Raw genomic sequence first — 27,624 nt, 5'->3', positions numbered from 1 at the left:
AGTTTTACCAGTAACACAAAGTCTATTCCTAGTAGTCTTATTTGTAAGCCTTGTACACAAGCTGGAATTTTGCCCATCCAAAATAAATTATCATGATCAAAAATCTAGCATTTGTACAGTAGTCGTTCAATGTTGTTTAGCGATCTGCCACCCTGGTTCACTAAACCAACAAAGCTAATGGAGAGTGCAATCTGTACAGCATTTGTTCATTACAATCCCTAATGACAATTTCAGTTATTGAGGATGTGTACCTAGCTTAATGTTTGTTGCATAGGAAACGATGTGTGTTTTGCCTTACTAAATAGCCTAATATCTTGCAACTTTCAACGACAGTAATGGTTAGATTAAACCGTTTCAGTTCAGATTTCCTAAATTACACCCATCTTTTATTTAGAAATTACTCCAGACCAATAGAAATGTAAAATTTGTAAGACTGTCAGTCTGTAATTTAGTTGGAGTTGGCCTTTAAATATAAAGAAAGGGCATTTAGTGCAAGAACAGACTAAGTACAAGGTACTAGATATTTTCCTTTTTAAACTTTTATTGACTGGAACTTATTTCTACCTGCAGAGATTTATGTTGTCTCTATGAAAGCCCTAATTTTGACTTTTTTTTCGCATGAAAGAGTAACAGTGTGTTACCTGCAGATATAGGCGATGTAGACTTCATCACAGACAATAGCCTAGTTGGCTGTTGGCACAGGAGACAATTCTTGATTTTTTTATGGATTTTTCCTGTGGATATGTTTTATTTCTGTTTATGAATAGCTAGTTCACAAGCAAGAAATGGAATAGTTAAAGCACACAGAAAATATATCGCTATAGGAGACCGCATCCCATAGCATATACTAGAGGGGGAGGAAGGAACATGTAATGGTGCCATCGTAGAAGAATTAATTGGACTTAGAGTGCACTCAGAGCACATGCAGGATGAACTCAAGTGTGAAGCAGCTGGATGTAGGTTACAATAAAGTATACCTAACATTTTAGAGAAAAAAAATTGGTGATTAGGTTTAGGCTTCCTGTTATTATTTAATATGTAGTGTTATAGGACTAGGGTGCAGGTAGGGGTTATTTGCTCATATGAGTGTTAATTTTATAGGTTTTTATGGTTTGGGGGAGCATGGATTAGTCAGCTTAATTGGTAATGTACATTTGCAATCGGGGTGCTGGGGCCTGCCTACAAGTTAATTTAGGGTTAGTACATATGTACTATCAGACACAATATTCTGGGGCTAACTAACTGGACCAACATGTCAGGGTAAAAGAACTGGACCAGAAAGATGTGCCTAACCTAGAAAGTAAACAATACCTACTCAGAGAGTAGTTATTCAGTGTAGATGCTCAGAGAGGAAAGGTAAGATAGAGAATGGGAACAAAGGGAATTATAAAAGTATGGCAGCTACTTATGCTTCATCAATATTGAAGCCATGTCATTCAACAGAAACAAGACGCCAACGCTTAGGGTTCTATTTATAAAACAATCTGACATTCCCTCAAACATTCCCTGGTGGGAATCAGATACTGCTATTAAACACATAGACCTATATGATTCCCACATGGGGATGTAAGATGGAATGGCTGATTTTATAAATAGAACCCGTAAAATAGATTTTTTACTGTAATCCTTACTGCGTCCAGTTCAGTTATGCTAAAATTACCGATCTTCAACCAAAATTTAGGTTTTAGTTCTGGCCAAAGCCAAGGAACTCTGACCACCAGACACGCAGGCAGGCTCCGAGGGAGCACATTTTTTTACTGCTCTGTGTAGTGGAGCCTGTGTTGGGACTGCCATTGGACTGGTATTAACTGTTCACTTGTCACAACTGTAGACACAGTTAGTACATTTTCGCAGGTAGTTGGTAACAAGCTGTCAGTGCCCATGTTGGTTGGTAGGGTTGAAAGGCTGCTAGATTGATGGAAATATTTTACCCTCTTTACCACACATCAGTAATCACAGCCAAAAGTATTTATTAGGAAGGAAACAACCAGGTTCAAAAGAAATGTGTCTTTAAAAATAATTACAAATACTTTACCGTGTATGTATTTCATTATTCAGTAATTCCACAACATGTTTTAGATTCATTGAATTGCAAGTGAATGTGAAGATTGCAGGAAGAGTGTATTCTGTAACATGTTAAAGCTGATCGGGATGACCCCAAACCCCCCTTTTATACTGGTCCAAATCATGGTAAACAGTGGCCACAATATAAATTGATGAATTAATGTACCTTAAAGAACACCTATACTTTACACATTTTATTAAAAAAGAGTTAATGTTGCTCATCTGCCAGTTCTTACCTTCCTATGGCTTTCAAGCCCTATGAAAGATATCCCCTCAGTTAAAAGATCTACTCCTAAATGTCCTAACCCTCTACCATGGGAGCTGTACGGGTGCCCTTGTTGTTCTCCTGCATTTTTCTGCCAGTCTTCTGGTTTGTGCACAATTCCCTGCTGCCATGCAACATTGGGTAGTAGTAGAAGAAAAAGGCTGTGATGAGCCACTGCCACAACATATCACTAGAGGGTTGAAACTAAATGTTACATTAACGTATTATGAACACTACAAAAAGATAATACTGGGGGTAGTGAAAACATGGTATGACCAGTGATACAATACTCCTTACATTGTGTACAGTGCTGAAGTGATACCTTGCATTAGTGGGTGGTATAGTGTTTCTTTTAATGTTGATGGTCAGAATATTTCCTGTTTACAGTAATCTGCAGTTTTTTCAGTTTCCAACTGTTTAACATTTTAACTCCTATTCTAATTTATCACTTTTAGCTTACTTTCATTTATTTATTTGGCCAGTTCCGTAAATAATTTTCTCTTCCTAGCATCTTCGTTCTTCCTCTTTTTCTCAGTAATGCAACCAACATCAAAGCACATGGAGACCTTTATCACCTTCCTAAATGTCCCTTTTTGCCTGTTGTTGATAATCTTGGAAAGCTAGCCATCCCAGCCCCAAGTCCCAGCAACAGCTAGATTTCCACTAAGGATCTGACTGCCTCATCTTTTAAGGCACTGTACCAGTGCACCAATCTGACCTACTTTATTTAAGAATGAATGAAGGCTGTAAACCTATGTTTATACTTTCCACCACTGGGGCACTTTGATAGCTCCCGTATGCTTGCTTTGGTAAGTTAGTATTGAAGGTTTAAAATACCCGCTCACAAAACACATGCTGTGACCTTCATCCATCACCTGTATGGGAGGGAATAAATCTTCTCATAATAATTATTCCATATATATGGACACATTGCAATAACCCTATTTCAGTATCTACTGAACCAAATCATACAGCTTGCTAAAACCTAAGCAATTCATATTGTAACCTTTGAAAAGTATAGCCAATAACCTCATACCAATTAAAGAACAACCTCACTCATGACACAAGTTTTCAAACAAGACATATACACATGCTAGATTTTAGTAACTGAAAACAATCTATTTTGAAGAATAAGCAGGACAAATGAGTGCTGTACTCACAGTTCTGTTAGCTTATATAAAAGGAGGGACACGAGGGAGGCATCCCACTGCCACTTCAGCTTTGCTAAAGTAAGGTAATCATATTTTAAAATACCTGGGGGGCAGTATTTACAGCTATAGGAGTTTTTATCAGTGAAAAAGAGAATGCAGACGCATCATCCACGCTCTTTTTTTACCTTGATTTCATAACAATTAAACTGGTACTTATCTTCTTGATTTTTTTTTACCACATTCTATACATACATAGTCTATACATACTGGCATCAGGTAATGCAGCGAAAAAGCATGGAACATACGTTACTACTCTCTTATATTTATAAGTAGACCTTACAATAAAATAGTATATTGTCTAATATTTAAGAGGAGTCCTTAAGTTCTAAAATTTAGAGGATAGCAACCAGAATGCAAAAATACCAATGTTAGCGGAGAACAGCTCTTTGTTGTTGGTAAGGAAACACTGGATGTTTCTCCCCAAATTCCTAGCATATTTGTGAAATTCCTGCTGATTCCAATTGTTGAAATTCTTGCTGATTCCAGTAAAGACAAGCCCAAGTAAACATACTGCAAAATTTCAAAGCGTTATTCCACATAATTTGTCAAAAAGAAAACCTCTGTTTATTAAATGCTCGCCTTGATTCAATGAATTTAACAAGAAAGGACAAAAATCAGTAAGATTGGGGCTTTATGAAATAAAGCTGTTAAAATGACGTACTCCAGTTTATGTGGTCATGTATTCAATAAATAATAATTTATATAATAAATGTGTTTTAAATGTATTTAGTACCGGCTTTGTTCGTCTTTTTAACATGGGGGGGGGGGAGGACCCTTGAAATAATGTTCATGTCTTAGGGAACCCCTGCTATATTTACTATATTTAATATTATTATTAATATGAATATTAAACAGGATTTCTATAACGCCAACATATTAACGCAGCGCTGGACAATAAATAGGGGTTGCAAATGACAGACAGCTACAGACAGTTACACAGGAGGAGAGGACCCTGCCCAGAAGAGCATACAATGTAGAACTGCAGTCCCCAACCGGCAGCTCGCAAGAAAATTTAGGGGGTCCGAGGCTCTGGTCAGTGCACCTCCGCGCGGGGTCAGGAGAAGGACTCCACTAGGGGGACGCACCGGCCAGAGCCGCGGACCACGTCCCCTGTACAGTTTCTGGGCTCAGGGAAGTGGCCGGGGAGAAAAGTTTGAGAGAGTTTAAAGACATAGAGCCAAGAGGACCGTTATTTTCATATTTTTTCATAAACTAGAGTTCCACTTTTAACAATACATGCTCCGCATGCGCTTTATCAGCTTTGGTTTCCAGGTTACCCAGCATTCCGAGCTTCCTCTGACACAAATTGTGTCATTCCAGCCTGGTCAATCAGGATGGCTGAAGGCAAAGGAAAGGGGACAGGTGACTAATGCAGCGTTTAGATCCATTTTTACCTGCAGCAAAGGTCATAACTATGGATGTTTTGTTGACGAGTGTGGGTTTCCTGTATTTGACCATCTAAGACATTATGAGCATGCATTTAACATCAGAACAGTTATCTAGAATCAGATCATCAGAACAGTTATCTATTGTTAGATCATAATCACTGTGTATGTATACATCCAAGTACTTTTGTGGGTTTACATAGGACTCTAGAATGGAGAAGGATTACAACTTCAGTCAGATCCCTAGAACTTTGTTCAGATTTTAGTTGTTATGTCCCCACTAGAGAAAGTTTCCCCTATTTTTTTGACCTGGTGATGTTAAGATTACACATTGGACGATTGCAATAACAAAAATGAAAGGAAAAACAAAACTTGCAGAAACGTTTAAGCCTTGGCTGCATGCTGGATATTTTGCTAGAGACGGATAAATGTGATTTTACTGTTCACTGTATCCTCGTTTTAGATTCCCCCTCACTTCTTGTCTCTGTGACTGCACATAAAGTGAGGGGAAATCTCAATAATGTATATACCTGACAGATGAAATAACCCTTCTCTATTTAAAGCTAAAGAAAAAGTCTTGGATGGAATTTGGCTTTACCATGCCACTAAATATAGAGAACCTTGAGAATCTTCATCTACATCCTGACGAAACAATAGTACAAATAACCTCTAATCTATACATTTTAACACCCCTTTTTTAGAACTCTTTTATCAACCCAAAAAAGATTCTAAATAAGATTTAACATTTTTATTTCCACAAATCCTTATTTGACAAAACATCAATGCATCCTTTTCATAAAGTGTAAGAAGAAGTACAAGTGAATGAACACATTCCGCATCTAAGGAATGCCATTTTAAAAGAACACCAAGATCCTAATAGAACTGTCAAGCTTGTTACCATGGAAACACTGCAGATTTAAAAAAAAAACTTTAAGTTGTGTGTTTTTGAACAAAGGTTCAAAATGCTTTAAGAAACTGGGATCTATCAATGCATTACCCTTCAGGTTGAATTTCTTCCCCTTTAACAAGACCAGAGCTAAGAATTACAAGTATGCACCTTGTGTTTGCTATGACACAGAAGAGCATGGAGCTCACAGAGAGCTCACAGCATGCATGTAATTGGTCTTCCTCTCATTAGCCCTGATTGGCTATCCTAATTGCACGCCCAGGTCAGTCCAGGTTAGCTGCATGTCTTCTGCTTTCCTTGTCCTTGATATACTTTTCCATATGTTAGGTCTGTCTCTGCAGCACATACACATTCTTTACTCCTCTTCTCCGCTTGCTGTTTCAACAACTGATTCCTCCGACTGATTTCCTGGCACTTCACCGCAGCCTGTGGTTTGCAGTCTTGCTCACTCTCTCTATGTACTGCCATACAGAACATACTGAATGCCTTTGGCCAGATTCGCACACTTTGTAAATGTAGACTTAAGACTTTAGCAGACACACAAAATATGTCAACACATGTCAATCATCTGCTAAAAATGGCTATAGACGTTCATGGTTCTGAAATTGTTTATATATTGTTTTGGAAAGTACATTTTTTTCCAGATAAAGAAATTTTGCAATGTAAAATGGAGCTATATGCAAAATGCTCATAGTACATATGCTCATAGTTAGATGTAATATTTCATTTTAAATTAGCAGGTGTGTGAAAAAGAGGTGTATAATAATAAGCACCATAGAAATTATATAAAAAGACAGAGGCGGATATATCGATATGCAATTGCACAAAGGCCCCCTGATAGTCGGACAACAGGGACCCCGGCAGCAACTCACAATCTTTGGCTGCAGGAACACCCTCAGTTGGCTGCAGGCAGTGTGCGCTGTACTATGGGGGTGCATGCTGACAGTTGCACTAAGGGCAGGCTGGTGGGCAAGGATCATCCAAGCTGCTGCAGGGGCCCTTGCTGACTAAGGACAGCACACCCCCAGAGCCCTGCACACACAGACCTGCAAATACCCATCAGCTTCCAGCTATAAGCTTGGAAGGGTAGAGAGAGAAAAAAGTATAGAAATAGAGTGTGGAAAGTAGAGTGGAGGGGGAGGGCGGTAGAAAGAGAGAGGGAGAGAGAGAAGAAGATGAAGATAGAGTGGGGTGGGAGGTGTCTTGGGGGGCCCCACTGGGTAATTTTGGACAGGGAACTGCTGTTTTCTGTGTCCACCACTGTATAAAGATATCCTTTAACAGCTAAAACTTATATTACAGTGTGGTAAATCTATGAAAACTTGAGCCATCGAGAACTACTATCTATAACAGCTAACCATAATGCAATGTAACGAATACTACAACCTGCATGCAGTGGGCAGCTTCAACTTTTCCCCAGTTTCCTGTCCTATAGTTGTCATTGGTAAGCTCCAGTTTTATACAGTATCTTAGTCCAAATGAAATTTCATACACAGTACACATTAGATCTTCCTAGTGCCTGTATTTGTCAATAAGCAAGAGTGAATACATAATTATTATAAAAAGGTGTAATAAAAGTTGAACTCCAGATGCAAAGAGACGATGGTAAGTTAGCAAAAATGAATGAAAACTAAACTGGCATTCATTCGGAAGTGCTGGGGGTTTCATGTCTGTCAAGGATCCAGGTAATTGTATATCTAGTAGTCACCCAGCCACCCCCTGCATGATATAGTGGGCATCATGAATGTGAACTCCTACTAGCACTATAGGCTACCCCATGTCACTGCTAGACTGACTGCACTTCTTCTGTTTTGAGTTACAGAGACACCATAGATGAATTTAGCATGATCTCCCTAGGATTGTGACCAAACAACACATCCCTGCTTATGGAAACCTCATACTGCTGGGAGATCACCCTAACAACTAATGGAATATGAAAACTGAAAACAATTGAGGGAAACCTTTGTTTGGTGTCCCCAAATTACTGTTTAAATATTCTGCCATTGTGGTGTATCTCAATGGAGGACAGCTATTTCACTAGCACCCATAAACTACCAAAAACACTCATAAAGAACTATAGGAGACTGGTATAAATATTAGAACATGGTATTTAGATCACTCACAAAAAATTATATTATAGTTTATTATAGATAACTATAGATAATAGATCATTTCTGTGGAGTTGTAAACATAATGAATCAGTATTCTATGTAACATAGTTATATATAGCCGATAATATTACCTAAACATCTACAAACAAGAATATGCATTCAAGTATGACACTAATACAACACTTCAAATAGTTATATATCAGACAACAGAAAATGTGTAGGCATAAATAGGACTGATATTATGACTAAAAGATGCACAGTAGTAAGTCTGTGGTTAGCCAATCCTTTGTGACTTTTGTATCCTGCCACATGTAGTATGAGCTTTGTTCACTGCTCCTAAAGCAGCTCTCAATAGGACAAAACATGATTCAGTGAGAAAGTATAAATTATGGAGAAATTGTTTTTCTACTGCCTTTCCTTTACTGGATCTGATGAACCACACCTGCAGAGTACAACTTTGAGTATCAAACACTGAACATTTCCAATGATTACCACCCATCAATCATACTACATGCAGGAGGTTGGAACATGGCATGCACTGCTGTGACCAGGACTTGTATGTATTTGGATTCATGCGGATACAACTACTAAAAGTCTAAAATGTGTGCAAAAAAAGAAAAAATACAAAAGCATTTAATTAAACATTCCCAATGATAACTAAGTATATATATGTCAAAGTCCGTTTACAGTTAGGCAAAAGTTGCCAATTGTCACAAGGTGTCTCCACCCCTCAGAGCCTGGGGATTTAGCTCTGAATAGAGATCACATGACTTCAAACAAGGTATTAAACATGAATTTACAGAAGGTTTTAAATATTTTTATTCAAATGGCTTGCTGTATAGTTGTGTATTTTATGACTTGTGTTTACAAAGAATTGCGTGTATCCATATACACTTTTATGAAGCACCTCATTTTCAAATCGTAATCTGTAGTTTTAATGACATAAACTAAATAAATACATTTAAGCTATTTTAGCTATTATCTATCATTAATACCCCCTAGCAGGTTATTGTATGCTGCCTCCACCCCTCTGCTGGAAACAGGAAAATAAAGTTGTCATACAAACTGGGGTCCCCAATTGGAGGATCAGATACTTCTAGTTCTGGAGACAACTGTAAAATGTTGGGATTTCCCATAAATTTCTTTTATATTCTTTTATATATATATTTATATATTTTATAATGATAAAAAGAAAAAATGTGGTGAATCTCAGGAACAGGGGCACAGAATGCAATAAAAGGCAGATAGGGGGGTAATGTCCCACTTTATCCAAAACAAAAAAAAAATCCTTTAAGTATACCGTAAATTCTCCATTTTGATATAAGAACATGATTTGTATTACCTAGGATATGATGCTTTACGGAAGACTCTGTACGTGATTAAAAAAAGTAACACTTATTTAGGGGATAAAACAAACAAAAAAAAAATGAAATGTTTTTAGGTATTCAATAAAATATCATTTATTTTTATTGTGACATAAAAATACTTAAATGTGACTTGGTACCAGCCAGCACCACTGGAAATGGGAGAGGAAGGGGCAGTCTCATCTGGAATGATAAGAGAATTGAGCAGAGAGAGGACCTCATTGCCCTGTTGCTGCTCCTTCCAGGCTGGGGGCAGAAGTCACTCAATTGTGTTGTCTAACTGCACCAAGGAAAAGCCAGGTCACCAGGCTGGCTGTGCTACTTGGCAGGACTGTAATATTCTCAGGATTAAATGAATGTAAAGCAATTCCCATGTTTGTGTTTCTAAATGGGACCATCACATGTGTCAGGGAACCTGTGTATGTTAGAGCGTGGGTTCCGAAACACTACAGAAAACTAATACAGTATCAAGTACCAGTGTATCTGATTTAGTCATCATTAGCTTTAATATAGACATCTTATCTAAAAGTACACCTGGAGATCTGCTTTAACCTGACACATATAAAAAAAACATAAGTAACAGAAAAACAAAAATCAGATTCCATTTAGCAAAATATGTAAAAATAATAGAATGTTAATAATTGTTGTGTACAGCAAAGCAGGCACATGTAAATCTGCTGAACAAATTCTATACTGCGTATGAAATACACACACTTGTTTATAGTTTATTACAATACAATTATTAGATCTCTATCTATTTCTTGTGTGACAGACGACAATTTATGCAACTTAACATTGAGCAAAATAAACGTTTCCATGGAGAAAGCTCCAGAAGCTCCAGGCTTTCATGGTCATAACGCACAGTTATATATACGGGACCTCATATTGTAATGTCTACTCTACCCTGTGCCGCTGCCCTATCTACTTCATTTCATGCATTTACAACCTTATGAGGAGCCCTTTACAGGTCGACTTTCCTCTCTATAGAGATCCTATAAACATTTATTTATGAGATAGCTTGAGGGCTTTATCAACATACATGGAACATGTTTAATAAAATGCAATCAGCAGATGGATTCTGTTAGTACTCACATTGGAAAATCATTATGTGCAGACAAACACAGGGCTCCGACTCCTTACCAATATTAAATATTATCACAACAATAATGAAATGCTTTATTGTCTGTATATGAGTCATTAGATTGTGGTGGAGGGTCATGAGGGCGATGAGTCAAACCTTGTAAGACACCCTTTCTCAGCCCTTTCAAAAATAACTTTTAGGTCTTCAATGAACCCCTGGTATAATTTCTATATCCACAGCTCACTGTACATGGGTGTGGTGGTCAGTGGGAAGAATTCCCCTAATACAGCTGTCCAGTGGGAAGAATTCCACTCTTACAGATAGCCAAGAAAATCATTGCTGTCATTTAACATGACTTGAGAGGTACAAAGGAACTTCTAGCTACCTCTGGAGAAACCCTAATTAAGAAAAACTGCTGTAAGAGGTGGATGTATCATTAGTTCGGTGTATTTGGGTCGAGAAACCCCCACAGCCATTCACAATCAGGGTGCGTTCAGATTAGCAGCATCTTCGTTTACCATCCCCTGGTGTCAATGCCAAGCACTAGGTGCTCCATAGCAGTTTCAGGTAGTCACTGCTAGGCTTTTCAGGTGTTTACAACAGCATATTAGATAAAGAATAATACTCATTTTTCAAGAAGTAAAATCTCTCAAAAACACTGGAAAAAAATGAAACTCTGAACATAGCCTCAGCCATTACGAACAAAATGGACAGAATATTGAATACTTCATAATATTTTACAGGCAGATGCTTGCAAGCCACATGCTCAGAGATACTAAAAGTGCACCATTATGGACAGGAACATCCAAGTGTCACTGCCTAGCAGGTCCATGACTCCACGAGAATCCAGTCTGTAAAGTCAGAAATGCCTGAGCTCCCTTTCTCCAAGCTTGTTCTAGGTTTGTGGTTCACTAGGCAGTCAGAGTTTAGATGACAGCCCAGGCACCTGCACTTACAAATAGCATATTTCTATTTATTCTTGCAAGTTTTTGAAATTACCAAAGTAGGTTCTTTAGCAGGCATGTCCAAAGTCCATCCCGGGGGCCAATTGTGGCCCGTGTTCAGAATATTTTCATTGGTCGGCAGCCTCTGTCATAAAATCAATAATATGCGGACCGCCAGCACTCCTGACCACTTTATTAAATACACGCATACAAAAAAAGCTATTTTATATTTCATTAGAGTTGAACAACTGCCTTGCAATTATCAGCCCTCTACTCAGAAGACATAATCGGCAGGACGGGAGTCCCTATGTGTCCACTGTGATTTCAACAACATGCCCTGCACAGAGCCCGCACTAACACTGGACTATGCACAGGGAATCCCTCACGTCACCCTGGTGGTGGTGTGCTGTTAGGGACCCACGCAGGCCACGCCCACACTAACCCTGAGTACGTGCTGAATGGTTGGCCCCCACACATTTTCACCTCACCAAATCTGGCCCTCTTTGGAAAAAGTTTGGACACCCCTGTTCTATACTATTTCTATATAAAAAAAAATCTTTGTAAACTACATTTTCATATGGGGTTTGTGGTGACACCAAGGCAGCAGTGAAAATGAATGGGTAAAGAACTAACTGCTAAGTGCTGTAACCCTAGACAACACATCCGGGTTCATCTTGCACAGGTCAGTGAAGCCTGTGTGGTTTTCTATGGGTTACAGCATTTTGTTTCTCAAGCTTGATGTATTTTAAACACAAAATGCAGGAAGGATGTGTGGTAATGTAAATGAAATCTGTCACAAATGTTGGCAATTCAAACTGACAATATGACTAAAGCAGGTAGAGCAGTGCGGTTGGCGTCAGTGAATACTGTGTGCCACAACAATCCACAGATATGGCAGCAACAATACAAGCAAAGCTGAAGTGCTCCTGTAAAAGATGCTAAAGGGCGAAGGAGGTGACCAAGTGGGATGTAAATAGTAAAACCTTAGTATATTTTTCCAGCTATCTATATCTCTAATCTAATCTCTGCAGATTTAAAACTAGATTCGGGATAAGAAAATTGTCTAATTGCAAGGGGCATGTCTATTCTTAATTGATTCTTGGGGTACTTTGTGTATTTCTACCAGATCTGTGAAGTAATCAGTATAAAAAGTTCCTCTGTGCAGGTGCTTTGTGTAAGAAGATCAGCCACTGATCCTCTTTTTTCTTGGTCTCGTATCCACCCCTCCTGTACTTTCCTATAGGCAGTCTATAGTGGGTGGAACCTGCTGGGTCCCTCCCACAATGCTGCTCTTTATACACCACAGCAATGATGTCCCTTCTACAAGGTAATATCTGAGTTTGCAAGGAATTTCAAGCACACAAGGTGGATTTATATTTTTTTGGGTGATATATTTAAATAAAACTTTTCATGCCGGAGTCTGGCTTTGGCGTGTTGCCCAGGGGTCTGTCTGCTCTCTGCTAACATTTATGCGTTTTAGCCTTCTTTCCTTTGACTACAAGTACAAGATAGTAGTAATGATTTTTAATTAATACCCCGCGTTGTGTTTTAATCCCCAACCACTAGATGTAATTTATCATCAGCCAGTGCAGGAAACAACTAGCACAGACAAACCTACCAGTGACTGGTAACCTTACCATGATGGCTGAATGCAGACACATTATACCAACTCCTGTGGTGTTCAGAGCTGAAGTATGAGCTCCACTTCCAAAATAAAGGGGGCATTTAGGAGATCACCAACTGCCCTGACATCCCAAAAATGTTTCACTGCAAAGTAACACAATGGTTCTGATTTATTAAAGCTCTCCAAGTCTGGAGAGGATACATTTTCATCAGTGAAGCTGGGTGATCCAGCAAACCTGGAATGGTTTTCCTAAAAGTCATTAGCTATTTGTTAGCAAACGGTTTAAATTCTGGACCAGATTCATTCCTGGTTTGCTGGATCACCCAGCTTCACTGATGAAAGTGTATCCTCTCCAGCTTTGGAGAGCTTTAATAAATCAGCGCCAATGACTTGGAGAGCACACTTAGAACATCATTGTGATCTACAGCTATACTAATAGCTAATGAGGTAACTAAAGTTTTACTAATATTACATTTAAGAAAGAAATGCAATATTCCTGACTACAGTATCACAATATATTGCAGTATATTGAATGGTATCATGATACTCTAAGATTGTAAGCTCTTCTGGGCAGGGTCCTCTCCTTCTTCTGTGTCAGTCTGTAGTTTGCAACCCCTATTTAATGTATACTGCTGCGTAATATGTTGGTGCTATATAAATACTGACTGATAACAAAAATTATTATTATTAATTATTTAATTATTATTATTATTATTAGAGCATGGATTAGTCAGCTTAATTGGTAATGTACATTTGCAATCGGGGTGCTGGGGCCTGCCTACAAGTTAATTTAGGGTTAGTACATATGTACTATCAGACACAATATTCTGGGGCTAACTAACTGGACCAACATGTCAGGGTAAAAGAACTGGACCAGAAAGATGTGCCTAACCTAGAAAGTAAACAATACCTACTCAGAGAGTAGTTATTCAGTGTAGATGCTCAGAGAGGAAAGGTAAGATAGAGAATGGGAACAAAGGGAATTATAAAAGTATGGCAGCTACTTATGCTTCATCAATATTGAAGCCATGTCATTCAACAGAAACAAGACGCCAACGCTTAGGGTTCTATTTATAAAACAATCTGACATTCCCTCAAACATTCCCTGGTGGGAATCAGATACTGCTATTAAACACATAGACCTATATGATTCCCACATGGGGATGTAAGATGGAATGGCTGATTTTATAAATAGAACCCGTAAAATAGATTTTTTACTGTAATCCTTACTGCGTCCAGTTCAGTTATGCTAAAATTACCGATCTTCAACCAAAATTTAGGTTTTAGTTCTGGCCAAAGCCAAGGAACTCTGACCACCAGACACGCAGGCAGGCTCCGAGGGAGCACATTTTTTTACTGCTCTGTGTAGTGGAGCCTGTGTTGGGACTGCCATTGGACTGGTATTAACTGTTCACTTGTCACAACTGTAGACACAGTTAGTACATTTTCGCAGGTAGTTGGTAACAAGCTGTCAGTGCCCATGTTGGTTGGTAGGGTTGAAAGGCTGCTAGATTGATGGAAATATTTTACCCTCTTTACCACACATCAGTAATCACAGCCAAAAGTATTTATTAGGAAGGAAACAACCAGGTTCAAAAGAAATGTGTCTTTAAAAATAATTACAAATACTTTACCGTGTATGTATTTCATTATTCAGTAATTCCACAACATGTTTTAGATTCATTGAATTGCAAGTGAATGTGAAGATTGCAGGAAGAGTGTATTCTGTAACATGTTAAAGCTGATCGGGATGACCCCAAACCCCCCTTTTATACTGGTCCAAATCATGGTAAACAGTGGCCACAATATAAATTGATGAATTAATGTACCTTAAAGAACACCTATACTTTACACATTTTATTAAAAAAGAGTTAATGTTGCTCATCTGCCAGTTCTTACCTTCCTATGGCTTTCAAGCCCTATGAAAGATATCCCCTCAGTTAAAAGATCTACTCCTAAATGTCCTAACCCTCTACCATGGGAGCTGTACGGGTGCCCTTGTTGTTCTCCTGCATTTTTCTGCCAGTCTTCTGGTTTGTGCACAATTCCCTGCTGCCATGCAACATTGGGTAGTAGTAGAAGAAAAAGGCTGTGATGAGCCACTGCCACAACATATCACTAGAGGGTTGAAACTAAATGTTACATTAACGTATTATGAACACTACAAAAAGATAATACTGGGGGTAGTGAAAACATGGTATGACCAGTGATACAATACTCCTTACATTGTGTACAGTGCTGAAGTGATACCTTGCATTAGTGGGTGGTATAGTGTTTCTTTTAATGTTGATGGTCAGAATATTTCCTGTTTACAGTAATCTGCAGTTTTTTCAGTTTCCAACTGTTTAACATTTTAACTCCTATTCTAATTTATCACTTTTAGCTTACTTTCATTTATTTATTTGGCCAGTTCCGTAAATAATTTTCTCTTCCTAGCATCTTCGTTCTTCCTCTTTTTCTCAGTAATGCAACCAACATCAAAGCACATGGAGACCTTTATCACCTTCCTAAATGTCCCTTTTTGCCTGTTGTTGATAATCTTGGAAAGCTAGCCATCCCAGCCCCAAGTCCCAGCAACAGCTAGATTTCCACTAAGGATCTGACTGCCTCATCTTTTAAGGCACTGTACCAGTGCACCAATCTGACCTACTTTATTTAAGAATGAATGAAGGCTGTAAACCTATGTTTATACTTTCCACCACTGGGGCACTTTGATAGCTCCCGTATGCTTGCTTTGGTAAGTTAGTATTGAAGGTTTAAAATACCTGCTCACAAAACACATGCTGTGACCTTCATCCATCACCTGTATGGGAGGGAATAAATCTTCTCATAATAATTATTTCATATATATGGACACATTGCAATAACCCTATTTCAGTATCTACTGAACCAAATCATACAGCTTGCTAAAACCTAAGCAATTCATATTGTAACCTTTGAAAAGTATAGCCAATAACCTCATACCAATTAAAGAACAACCTCACTCATGACACAAGTTTTCAAACAAGACATATACACATGCTAGATTTTAGTAACTGAAAACAATCTATTTTGAAGAATAAGCAGGACAAATGAGTGCTGTACTCACAGTTCTGTTAGCTTATATAAAAGGAGGGACACGAGGGAGGCATCCCACTGCCACTTCAGCTTTGCTAAAGTAAGGTAATCATATTTTAAAATACCTGGGGGGCAGTATTTACAGCTATAGGAGTTTTTATCAGTGAAAAAGAGAATGCAGACGCATCATCCACGCTCTTTTTTTACCTTGATTTCATAACAATTAAACTGGTACTTATCTTCTTGATTTTTTTTTACCACATTCTATACATACATAGTCTATACATACTGGCATCAGGTAATGCAGCGAAAAAGCATGGAACATACGTTACTACTCTCTTATATTTATAAGTAGACCTTACAATAAAATAGTATATTGTCTAATATTTAAGAGGAGTCCTTAAGTTCTAAAATTTAGAGGATAGCAACCAGAATGCAAAAATACCAATGTTAGCGGAGAACAGCTCTTTGTTGTTGGTAAGGAAACACTGGATGTTTCTCCCCAAATTCCTAGCATATTTGTGAAATTCCTGCTGATTCCAATTGTTGAAATTCTTGCTGATTCCAGTAAAGACAAGCCCAAGTAAACATACTGCAAAATTTCAAAGCGTTATTCCACATAATTTGTCAAAAAGAAAACCTCTGTTTATTAAATGCTCGCCTTGATTCAATGAATTTAACAAGAAAGGACAAAAATCAGTAAGATTGGGGCTTTATGAAATAAAGCTGTTAAAATGACGTACTCCAGTTTATGTGGTCATGTATTCAATAAATAATAATTTATATAATAAATGTGTTTTAAATGTATTTAGTACCGGCTTTGTTCGTCTTTTTAACATGGGGGGGGGGGAGGACCCTTGAAATAATGTTCATGTCTTAGGGAACCCCTGCTATATTTACTATATTTAATATTATTATTAATATGAATATTAAACAGGATTTCTATAACGCCAACATATTAACGCAGCGCTGGACAATAAATAGGGGTTGCAAATGACAGACAGCTACAGACAGTTACACAGGAGGAGAGGACCCTGCCCAGAAGAGCATACAATGTAGAACTGCAGTCCCCAACCGGCAGCTCGCAAGAAAATTTAGGGGGTCCGAGGCTCTGGTCAGTGCACCTCCGCGCGGGGTCAGGAGAAGGACTCCACTAGGGGGACGCACCGGCCAGAGCCGCGGACCACGTCCCCTGTACAGTTTCTGGGCTCAGGGAAGTGGCCGGGGAGAAAAGTTTGAGAGAGTTTAAAGACATAGAGCCAAGAGGACCGTTATTTTCATATTTTTTCATAAACTAGAGTTCCACTTTTAACAATACATGCTCCGCATGCGCTTTATCAGCTTTGGTTTCCAGGTTACCCAGCATTCCCAGCTTCCTCTGACACAAATTGTGTCATTCCAGCCTGGTCAATCAGGATGGCTGAAGGCAAAGGAAAGGGGACAGGTGACTAATGCAGCGTTTAGATCCATTTTTACCTGCAGCAAAGGTCATAACTATGGATGTTTTGTTGACGAGTGTGGGTTTCCTGTATTTGACCATCTAAGACATTATGAGCATGCATTTAACATCAGAACAGTTATCTAGAATCAGATCATCAGAACAGTTATCTATTGTTAGATCATAATCACTGTGTATGTATACATCCAAGTACTTTTGTGGGTTTACATAGGACTCTAGAATGGAGAAGGATTACAACTTCAGTCAGATCCCTAGAACTTTGTTCAGATTTTAGTTGTTATGTCCCCACTAGAGAAAGTTTCCCCTATTTTTTTGACCTGGTGATGTTAAGATTACACATTGGACGATTGCAATAACAAAAATGAAAGGAAAAACAAAACTTGCAGAAACGTTTAAGCCTTGGCTGCATGCTGGATATTTTGCTAGAGACGGATAAATGTGATTTTACTGTTCACTGTATCCTCGTTTTAGATTCCCCCTCACTTCTTGTCTCTGTGACTGCACATAAAGTGAGGGGAAATCTCAATAATGTATATACCTGACAGATGAAATAACCCTTCTCTATTTAAAGCTAAAGAAAAAGTCTTGGATGGAATTTGGCTTTACCATGCCACTAAATATAGAGAACCTTGAGAATCTTCATCTACATCCTGACGAAACAATAGTACAAATAACCTCTAATCTATACATTTTAACACCCCTTTTTTAGAACTCTTTTATCAACCCAAAAAAGATTCTAAATAAGATTTAACATTTTTATTTCCACAAATCCTTATTTGACAAAACATCAATGCATCCTTTTCATAAAGTGTAAGAAGAAGTACAAGTGAATGAACACATTCCGCATCTAAGGAATGCCATTTTAAAAGAACACCAAGATCCTAATAGAACTGTCAAGCTTGTTACCATGGAAACACTGCAGATTTAAAAAAAAAACTTTAAGTTGTGTGTTTTTGAACAAAGGTTCAAAATGCTTTAAGAAACTGGGATCTATCAATGCATTACCCTTCAGGTTGAATTTCTTCCCCTTTAACAAGACCAGAGCTAAGAATTACAAGTATGCACCTTGTGTTTGCTATGACACAGAAGAGCATGGAGCTCACAGAGAGCTCACAGCATGCATGTAATTGGTCTTCCTCTCATTAGCCCTGATTGGCTATCCTAATTGCACGCCCAGGTCAGTCCAGGTTAGCTGCATGTCTTCTGCTTTCCTTGTCCTTGATATACTTTTCCATATGTTAGGTCTGTCTCTGCAGCACATACACATTCTTTACTCCTCTTCTCCGCTTGCTGTTTCAACAACTGATTCCTCCGACTGATTTCCTGGCACTTCACCGCAGCCTGTGGTTTGCAGTCTTGCTCACTCTCTCTATGTACTGCCATACAGAACATACTGAATGCCTTTGGCCAGATTCGCACACTTTGTAAATGTAGACTTAAGACTTTAGCAGACACACAAAATATGTCAACACATGTCAATCATCTGCTAAAAATGGCTATAGACGTTCATGGTTCTGAAATTGTTTATATATTGTTTTGGAAAGTACATTTTTTTCCAGATAAAGAAATTTTGCAATGTAAAATGGAGCTATATGCAAAATGCTCATAGTACATATGCTCATAGTTAGATGTAATATTTCATTTTAAATTAGCAGGTGTGTGAAAAAGAGGTGTATAATAATAAGCACCATAGAAATTATATAAAAAGACAGAGGCGGATATATCGATATGCAATTGCACAAAGGCCCCCTGATAGTCGGACAACAGGGACCCCGGCAGCAACTCACAATCTTTGGCTGCAGGAACACCCTCAGTTGGCTGCCGGCAGTGTGCGCTGTACTATGGGGGTGCATGCTGACAGTTGCACTAAGGGCAGGCTGGTGGGCAAGGATCATCCAAGCTGCTGCAGGGGCCCTTGCTGACTAAGGACAGCACACCCCCAGAGCCCTGCACACACAGACCTGCAAATACCCATCAGCTTCCAGCTATAAGCTTGGAAGGGTAGAGAGAGAAAAAAGTATAGAAATAGAGTGTGGAAAGTAGAGTGGAGGGGGAGGGCGGTAGAAAGAGAGAGGGAGAGAGAGAAGAAGATGAAGATAGAGTGGGGTGGGAGGTGTCTTGGGGGGCCCCACTGGGTAATTTTGGACAGGGAACTGCTGTTTTCTGTGTCCACCACTGTATAAAGATATCCTTTAACAGCTAAAACTTATATTACAGTGTGGTAAATCTATGAAAACTTGAGCCATCGAGAACTACTATCTATAACAGCTAACCATAATGCAATGTAACGAATACTACAACCTGCATGCAGTGGGCAGCTTCAACTTTTCCCCAGTTTCCTGTCCTATAGTTGTCATTGGTAAGCTCCAGTTTTATACAGTATCTTAGTCCAAATGAAATTTCATACACAGTACACATTAGATCTTCCTAGTGCCTGTATTTGTCAATAAGCAAGAGTGAATACATAATTATTATAAAAAGGTGTAATAAAAGTTGAACTCCAGATGCAAAGAGACGATGGTAAGTTAGCAAAAATGAATGAAAACTAAACTGGCATTCATTCGGAAGTGCTGGGGGTTTCATGTCTGTCAAGGATCCAGGTAATTGTATATCTAGTAGTCACCCAGCCACCCCCTGCATGATATAGTGGGCATCATGAATGTGAACTCCTACTAGCACTATAGGCTACCCCATGTCACTGCTAGACTGACTGCACTTCTTCTGTTTTGAGTTACAGAGACACCATAGATGAATTTAGCATGATCTCCCTAGGATTGTGACCAAACAACACATCCCTGCTTATGGAAACCTCATACTGCTGGGAGATCACCCTAACAACTAATGAAATATGAAAACTGAAAACAATTGAGGGAAACCTTTGTTTGGTGTCCCCAAATTACTGTTTAAATATTCTGCCATTGTGGTGTATCTCAATGGAGGACAGCTATTTCACTAGCACCCATAAACTACCAAAAACACTCATAAAGAACTATAGGAGACTGGTATAAATATTAGAACATGGTATTTAGATCACTCACAAAAAATTATATTATAGTTTATTATAGATAACTATAGATAATAGATCATTTCTGTGGAGTTGTAAACATAATGAATCAGTATTCTATGTAACATAGTTATATATAGCCGATAATATTACCTAAACATCTACAAACAAGAATATGCATTCAAGTATGACACTAATACAACACTTCAAATAGTTATATATCAGACAACAGAAAATGTGTAGGCATAAATAGGACTGATATTATGACTAAAAGATGCACAGTAGTAAGTCTGTGGTTAGCCAATCCTTTGTGACTTTTGTATCCTGCCACATGTAGTATGAGCTTTGTTCACTGCTCCTAAAGCAGCTCTCAATAGGACAAAACATGATTCAGTGAGAAAGTATAAATTATGGAGAAATTGTTTTTCTACTGCCTTTCCTTTACTGGATCTGATGAACCACACCTGCAGAGTACAACTTTGAGTATCAAACACTGAACATTTCCAATGATTACCACCCATCAATCATACTACATGCAGGAGGTTGGAACATGGCATGCACTGCTGTGACCAGGACTTGTATGTATTTGGATTCATGCGGATACAACTACTAAAAGTCTAAAATGTGTGCAAAAAAAGAAAAAATACAAAAGCATTTAATTAAACATTCCCAATGATAACTAAGTATATATATGTCAAAGTCCGTTTACAGTTAGGCAAAAGTTGCCAATTGTCACAAGGTGTCTCCACCCCTCAGAGCCTGGGGATTTAGCTCTGAATAGAGATCACATGACTTCAAACAAGGTATTAAACATGAATTTACAGAAGGTTTTAAATATTTTTATTCAAATGGCTTGCTGTATAGTTGTGTATTTTATGACTTGTGTTTACAAAGAATTGCGTGTATCCATATACACTTTTATGAAGCACCTCATTTTCAAATCGTAATCTGTAGTTTTAATGACATAAACTAAATAAATACATTTAAGCTATTTTAGCTATTATCTATCATTAATACCCCCTAGCAGGTTATTGTATGCTGCCTCCACCCCTCTGCTGGAAACAGGAAAATAAAGTTGTCATACAAACTGGGGTCCCCAATTGGAGGATCAGATACTTCTAGTTCTGGAGACAACTGTAAAATGTTGGGATTTCCCATAAATTTCTTTTATATTCTTTTATATATATATTTATATATTTTATAATGATAAAAAGAAAAAATGTGGTGAATCTCAGGAACAGGGGCACAGAATGCAATAAAAGGCAGATAGGGGGGTAATGTCCCACTTTATCCAAAACAAAAAAAAAATCCTTTAAGTATACCGTAAATTCTCCATTTTGATATAAGAACATGATTTGTATTACCTAGGATATGATGCTTTACGGAAGACTCTGTACGTGATTAAAAAAAGTAACACTTATTTAGGGGATAAAACAAACAAAAAAAAAATGAAATGTTTTTAGGTATTCAATAAAATATCATTTATTTTTATTGTGACATAAAAATACTTAAATGTGACTTGGTACCAGCCAGCACCACTGGAAATGGGAGAGGAAGGGGCAGTCTCATCTGGAATGATAAGAGAATTGAGCAGAGAGAGGACCTCATTGCCCTGTTGCTGCTCCTTCCAGGCTGGGGGCAGAAGTCACTCAATTGTGTTGTCTAACTGCACCAAGGAAAAGCCAGGTCACCAGGCTGGCTGTGCTACTTGGCAGGACTGTAATATTCTCAGGATTAAATGAATGTAAAGCAATTCCCATGTTTGTGTTTCTAAATGGGACCATCACATGTGTCAGGGAACCTGTGTATGTTAGAGCGTGGGTTCCGAAACACTACAGAAAACTAATACAGTATCAAGTACCAGTGTATCTGATTTAGTCATCATTAGCTTTAATATAGACATCTTATCTAAAAGTACACCTGGAGATCTGCTTTAACCTGACACATATAAAAAAAACATAAGTAACAGAAAAACAAAAATCAGATTCCATTTAGCAAAATATGTAAAAATAATAGAATGTTAATAATTGTTGTGTACAGCAAAGCAGGCACATGTAAATCTGCTGAACAAATTCTATACTGCGTATGAAATACACACACTTGTTTATAGTTTATTACAATACAATTATTAGATCTCTATCTATTTCTTGTGTGACAGACGACAATTTATGCAACTTAACATTGAGCAAAATAAACGTTTCCATGGAGAAAGCTCCAGAAGCTCCAGGCTTTCATGGTCATAACGCACAGTTATATATACGGGACCTCATATTGTAATGTCTACTCTACCCTGTGCCGCTGCCCTATCTACTTCATTTCATGCATTTACAACCTTATGAGGAGCCCTTTACAGGTCGACTTTCCTCTCTATAGAGATCCTATAAACATTTATTTATGAGATAGCTTGAGGGCTTTATCAACATACATGGAACATGTTTAATAAAATGCAATCAGCAGATGGATTCTGTTAGTACTCACATTGGAAAATCATTATGTGCAGACAAACACAGGGCTCCGACTCCTTACCAATATTAAATATTATCACAACAATAATGAAATGCTTTATTGTCTGTATATGAGTCATTAGATTGTGGTGGAGGGTCATGAGGGCGATGAGTCAAACCTTGTAAGACACCCTTTCTCAGCCCTTTCAAAAATAACTTTTAGGTCTTCAATGAACCCCTGGTATAATTTCTATATCCACAGCTCACTGTACATGGGTGTGGTGGTCAGTGGGAAGAATTCCCCTAATACAGCTGCCCAGTGGGAAGAATTCCACTCTTACAGATAGCCAAGAAAATCATTGCTGTCATTTAACATGACTTGAGAGGTACAAAGGAACTTCTAGCTACCTCTGGAGAAACCCTAATTAAGAAAAACTGCTGTAAGAGGTGGATGTATCATTAGTTCGGTGTATTTGGGTCGAGAAACCCCCACAGCCATTCACAATCAGGGTGCGTTCAGATTAGCAGCATCTTCGTTTACCATCCCCTGGTGTCAATGCCAAGCACTAGGTGCTCCATAGCAGTTTCAGGTAGTCACTGCTAGGCTTTTCAGGTGTTTACAACAGCATATTAGATAAAGAATAATACTCATTTTTCAAGAAGTAAAATCGCTCAAAAACACTGGAAAAAAATGAAACTCTGAACATAGCCTCAGCCATTACGAACAAAATGGACAGAATATTGAATACTTCATAATATTTTACAGGCAGATGCTTGCAAGCCACATGCTCAGAGATACTAAAAGTGCACCATTATGGACAGGAACATCCAAGTGTCACTGCCTAGCAGGTCCATGACCCCACGAGAATCCAGTCTGTAAAGTCAGAAATGCCTGAGCTCCCTTTCTCCAAGCTTGTTCTAGGTTTGTGGTTCACTAGGCAGTCAGAGTTTAGATGACAGCCCAGGCACCTGCACTTACAAATAGCATATTTCTATTTATTCTTGCAAGTTTTTGAAATTACCAAAGTAGGTTCTTTAGCAGGCATGTCCAAAGTCCATCCCGGGGGCCAATTGTGGCCCGTGTTCAGAATATTTTCATTGGTCGGCAGCCTCTGTCATAAAATCAATAATATGCGGACCGCCAGCACTCCTGACCACTTTATTAAATACACGCATACAAAAAAAGCTATTTTATATTTCATTAGAGTTGAACAACTGCCTTGCAATTATCAGCCCCCTACTCAGAAGACATAATCGGCAGGACGGGAGTCCCTATGTGTCCACTGTGATTTCAACAACATGCCCTGCACAGAGCCCGCACTAACACTGGACTATGCACAGGGAATCCCTCACGTCACCCTGGTGGTGGTGTGCTGTTAGGGACCCACGCAGGCCACGCCCACACTAACCCTGAGTACGTGCTGAATGGTTGGCCCCCACACATTTTCACCTCACCAAATCTGGCCCTCTTTGGAAAAAGTTTGGACACCCCTGTTCTATACTATTTCTATATAAAAAAAAATCTTTGTAAACTACATTTTCATATGGGGTTTGTGGTGACACCAAGGCAGCAGTGAAAATGAATGGGTAAAGAACTAACTGCTAAGTGCTGTAACCCTAGACAACACATCCGGGTTCATCTTGCACAGGTCAGTGAAGCCTGTGTGGTTTTCTATGGGTTACAGCATTTTGTTTCTCAAGCTTGATGTATTTTAAACACAAAATGCAGGAAGGATGTGTGGTAATGTAAATGAAATCTGTCACAAATGTTGGCAATTCAAACTGACAATATGACTAAAGCAGGTAGAGCAGTGCGGTTGGCGTCAGTGAATACTGTGTGCCACAACAATCCACAGATATGGCAGCAACAATACAAGCAAAGCTGAAGTGCTCCTGTAAAAGATGCTAAAGGGCGAAGGAGGTGACCAAGTGGGATGTAAATAGTAAAACCTTAGTATATTTTTCCAGCTATCTATATCTCTAATCTAATCTCTGCAGATTTAAAACTAGATTCGGGATAAGAAAATTGTCTAATTGCAAGGGGCATGTCTATTCTTAATTGATTCTTGGGGTACTTTGTGTATTTCTACCAGATCTGTGAAGTAATCAGTATAAAAAGTTCCTCTGTGCAGGTGCTTTGTGTAAGAAGATCAGCCACTGATCCTCTTTTTTCTTGGTCTCGTATCCACCCCTCCTGTACTTTCCTATAGGCAGTCTATAGTGGGTGGAACCTGCTGGGTCCCTCCCACAATGCTGCTCTTTATACACCACAGCAATGATGTCCCTTCTACAAGGTAATATCTGAGTTTGCAAGGAATTTCAAGCACACAAGGTGGATTTATATTTTTTTGGGTGATATATTTAAATAAAACTTTTCATGCCGGAGTCTGGCTTTGGCGGGTTGCCCAGGGGTCTGTCTGCTCTCTGCTAACATTTATGCGTTTTAGCCTTCTTTCCTTTGACTACAAGTACAAGATAGTAGTAATGATTTTTAATTAATACCCCGCGTTGTGTTTTAATCCCCAACCACTAGATGTAATTTATCATCAGCCAGTGCAGGAAACAACTAGCACAGACAAACCTACCAGTGACTGGTAACCTTACCATGATGGCTGAATGCAGACACATTATACCAACTCCTGTGGTGTTCAGAGCTGAAGTATGAGCTCCACTTCCAAAATAAAGGGGGCATTTAGGAGATCACCAACTGCCCTGACATCCCAAAAATGTTTCACTGCAAAGTAACACAATGGTTCTGATTTATTAAAGCTCTCCAAGTCTGGAGAGGATACATTTTCATCAGTGAAGCTGGGTGATCCAGCAAACCTGGAATGGTTTTCCTAAAAGTCATTAGCTATTTGTTAGCAAACGGTTTAAATTCTGGACCAGATTCATTCCTGGTTTGCTGGATCACCCAGCTTCACTGATGAAAGTGTATCCTCTCCAGCTTTGGAGAGCTTTAATAAATCAGCGCCAATGACTTGGAGAGCACACTTAGAACATCATTGTGATCTACAGCTATACTAATAGCTAATGAGGTAACTAAAGTTTTACTAATATTACATTTAAGAAAGAAATGCAATATTCCTGACTACAGTATCACAATATATTGCAGTATATTGAATGGTATCATGATACTCTAAGATTGTAAGCTCTTCTGGGCAGGGTCCTCTCCTTCTTCTGTGTCAGTCTGTAGTTTGCAACCCCTATTTAATGTATACTGCTGCGTAATATGTTGGTGCTATATAAATACTGACTGATAACAAAAATTATTATTATTAATTATTTAATTATTATTATTATTATTAAAAATAATAATAATAATAATAATAATAATAATAATAATATGTATTCTATGGTTTCTATCCTGCTGCACACAACCCTGTGTCTACTAGTGCCCCTGCTTTTTAGAGGGACATAAATCTGCAAAAATATTTAAAAAATCTATAAACATTTACTGGGTAAGTAGAAAACATAAACATCACAAGATAAAATGAAAATAAATAAATCTAAATAAATCTTAAACATAATTTCATATGGTACATATAAACCCAATCACAACCACCTCACATCAGATTGTCAATGTCATTTTAAACTCATTCCTAATATTTAATTTGGTGATCCTGCTATGAAGATCCCTGTTCAGGCACTTTCTTATAAAGAGTGACAACACTGTGACCTGATCTAATAACTGTGCTTCTGTGTTGTCACTACAAGTGACCACTATAATACACTGTCACCATCAAGATAAGAAATGCCAGGCATGCTATGAATAATGTGAATGTGGACCGAAACTGGATCAGCAGCAAGATGTAAAATAGGGAAAACAAGTCATTTCTTTATGGCATGATCCACTGTTGTCACCATTAGAAACAAATGGCATGCATGGGTACAAACAGGGGCTGCAGATCAGCAGCAAAAGATGGGAATCAGATAAAACAAGTCATTTCTTTATGACATGGTCCACTGTTATCACCATTAGAAACAAATGGCTGCATGCATATAATGACAGTCAGGGGCTGCACAAAGGCTGCAGATCAGCATGAAAGGATGAAAATAAATATTTCATATTTAGGAATGCTTTGTGTATCTATGAGTTGATTTTGCATGTAAGTGTCAGCCAGCTGCATTGGAGACAAGAGGTTCTGCAGCAGCAGCAGCATTGCATGGACTTTGTGCAAAGTTCTGCTAACATTCTTTTTCTGTCTGTGTGTGCTAAAAGGTAAGCAGAATGGAATGCAAACATAATCCAAGAATACTTTCACAAGACAGACAAGCCCCATGGAGAATGTGAAGAGAGCTGCCTCGTGCTTACCTGGTGCCAGCCGGGCACACCAGTGACCAGGACAGCCTGGCATATTCCTAGAGAGAGGTCACCGGCTCCTCACACGGTACAGCCGTCTCACACACCTTCCTCTCCCCTCACCTGGCTTTATAGACTTCCATGCCCCCGCACACTCGTCTCGCTCCTTGCCAGTAGTCTGCCCACAGCTCCTCTCCTTCCCACGTCTTCCTCTGTGTCACATGGCGAGTGGGGCGCCACTGCTTCTGCCTTTGCTGTTTGCCGACCAGCCCACACATGAGATTCCGCCCACGCAAGGCAGCCTGTACAAAACATTGTCACCTGATGGCAGGAGCGTGTGGTGTGCTCACCCACTCACCGTGTCTCCAGCACTCTACACCCCAACCTGTCAGTGGTGCCCC

At 38.7% G+C, this 27,624-nt stretch overlaps 1 long non-coding RNA gene across 1 annotated transcript in view; it reads right to left on the bottom strand.

The window, feature by feature from the left end:
* The window catches only part of LOC140322565 (uncharacterized), a 52,023-nt gene extending 24,416 nt beyond the window's left edge, over positions 1-27,607 (bottom strand). Inside the window, exon 1 of the long non-coding RNA XR_011919208.1 lies at positions 27,236-27,607. This is a non-coding gene — a long non-coding RNA (uncharacterized lncRNA). The remainder of the gene's footprint in view (positions 1-27,235) is intronic.
* Positions 27,608-27,624: the final 17 nt, after the last annotated feature.

The sequence above is a fragment of the Pyxicephalus adspersus genome, chromosome 1 (assembly GCF_032062135.1).
Source record: "Pyxicephalus adspersus chromosome 1, UCB_Pads_2.0, whole genome shotgun sequence".
In the NCBI taxonomy this organism is placed as follows: Eukaryota; Metazoa; Chordata; class Amphibia; order Anura; family Pyxicephalidae; genus Pyxicephalus; species Pyxicephalus adspersus.
The sequence above is the reverse complement of the archived record's forward strand: the minus strand, read 5'-3'. Positions and strand labels throughout refer to the sequence as shown.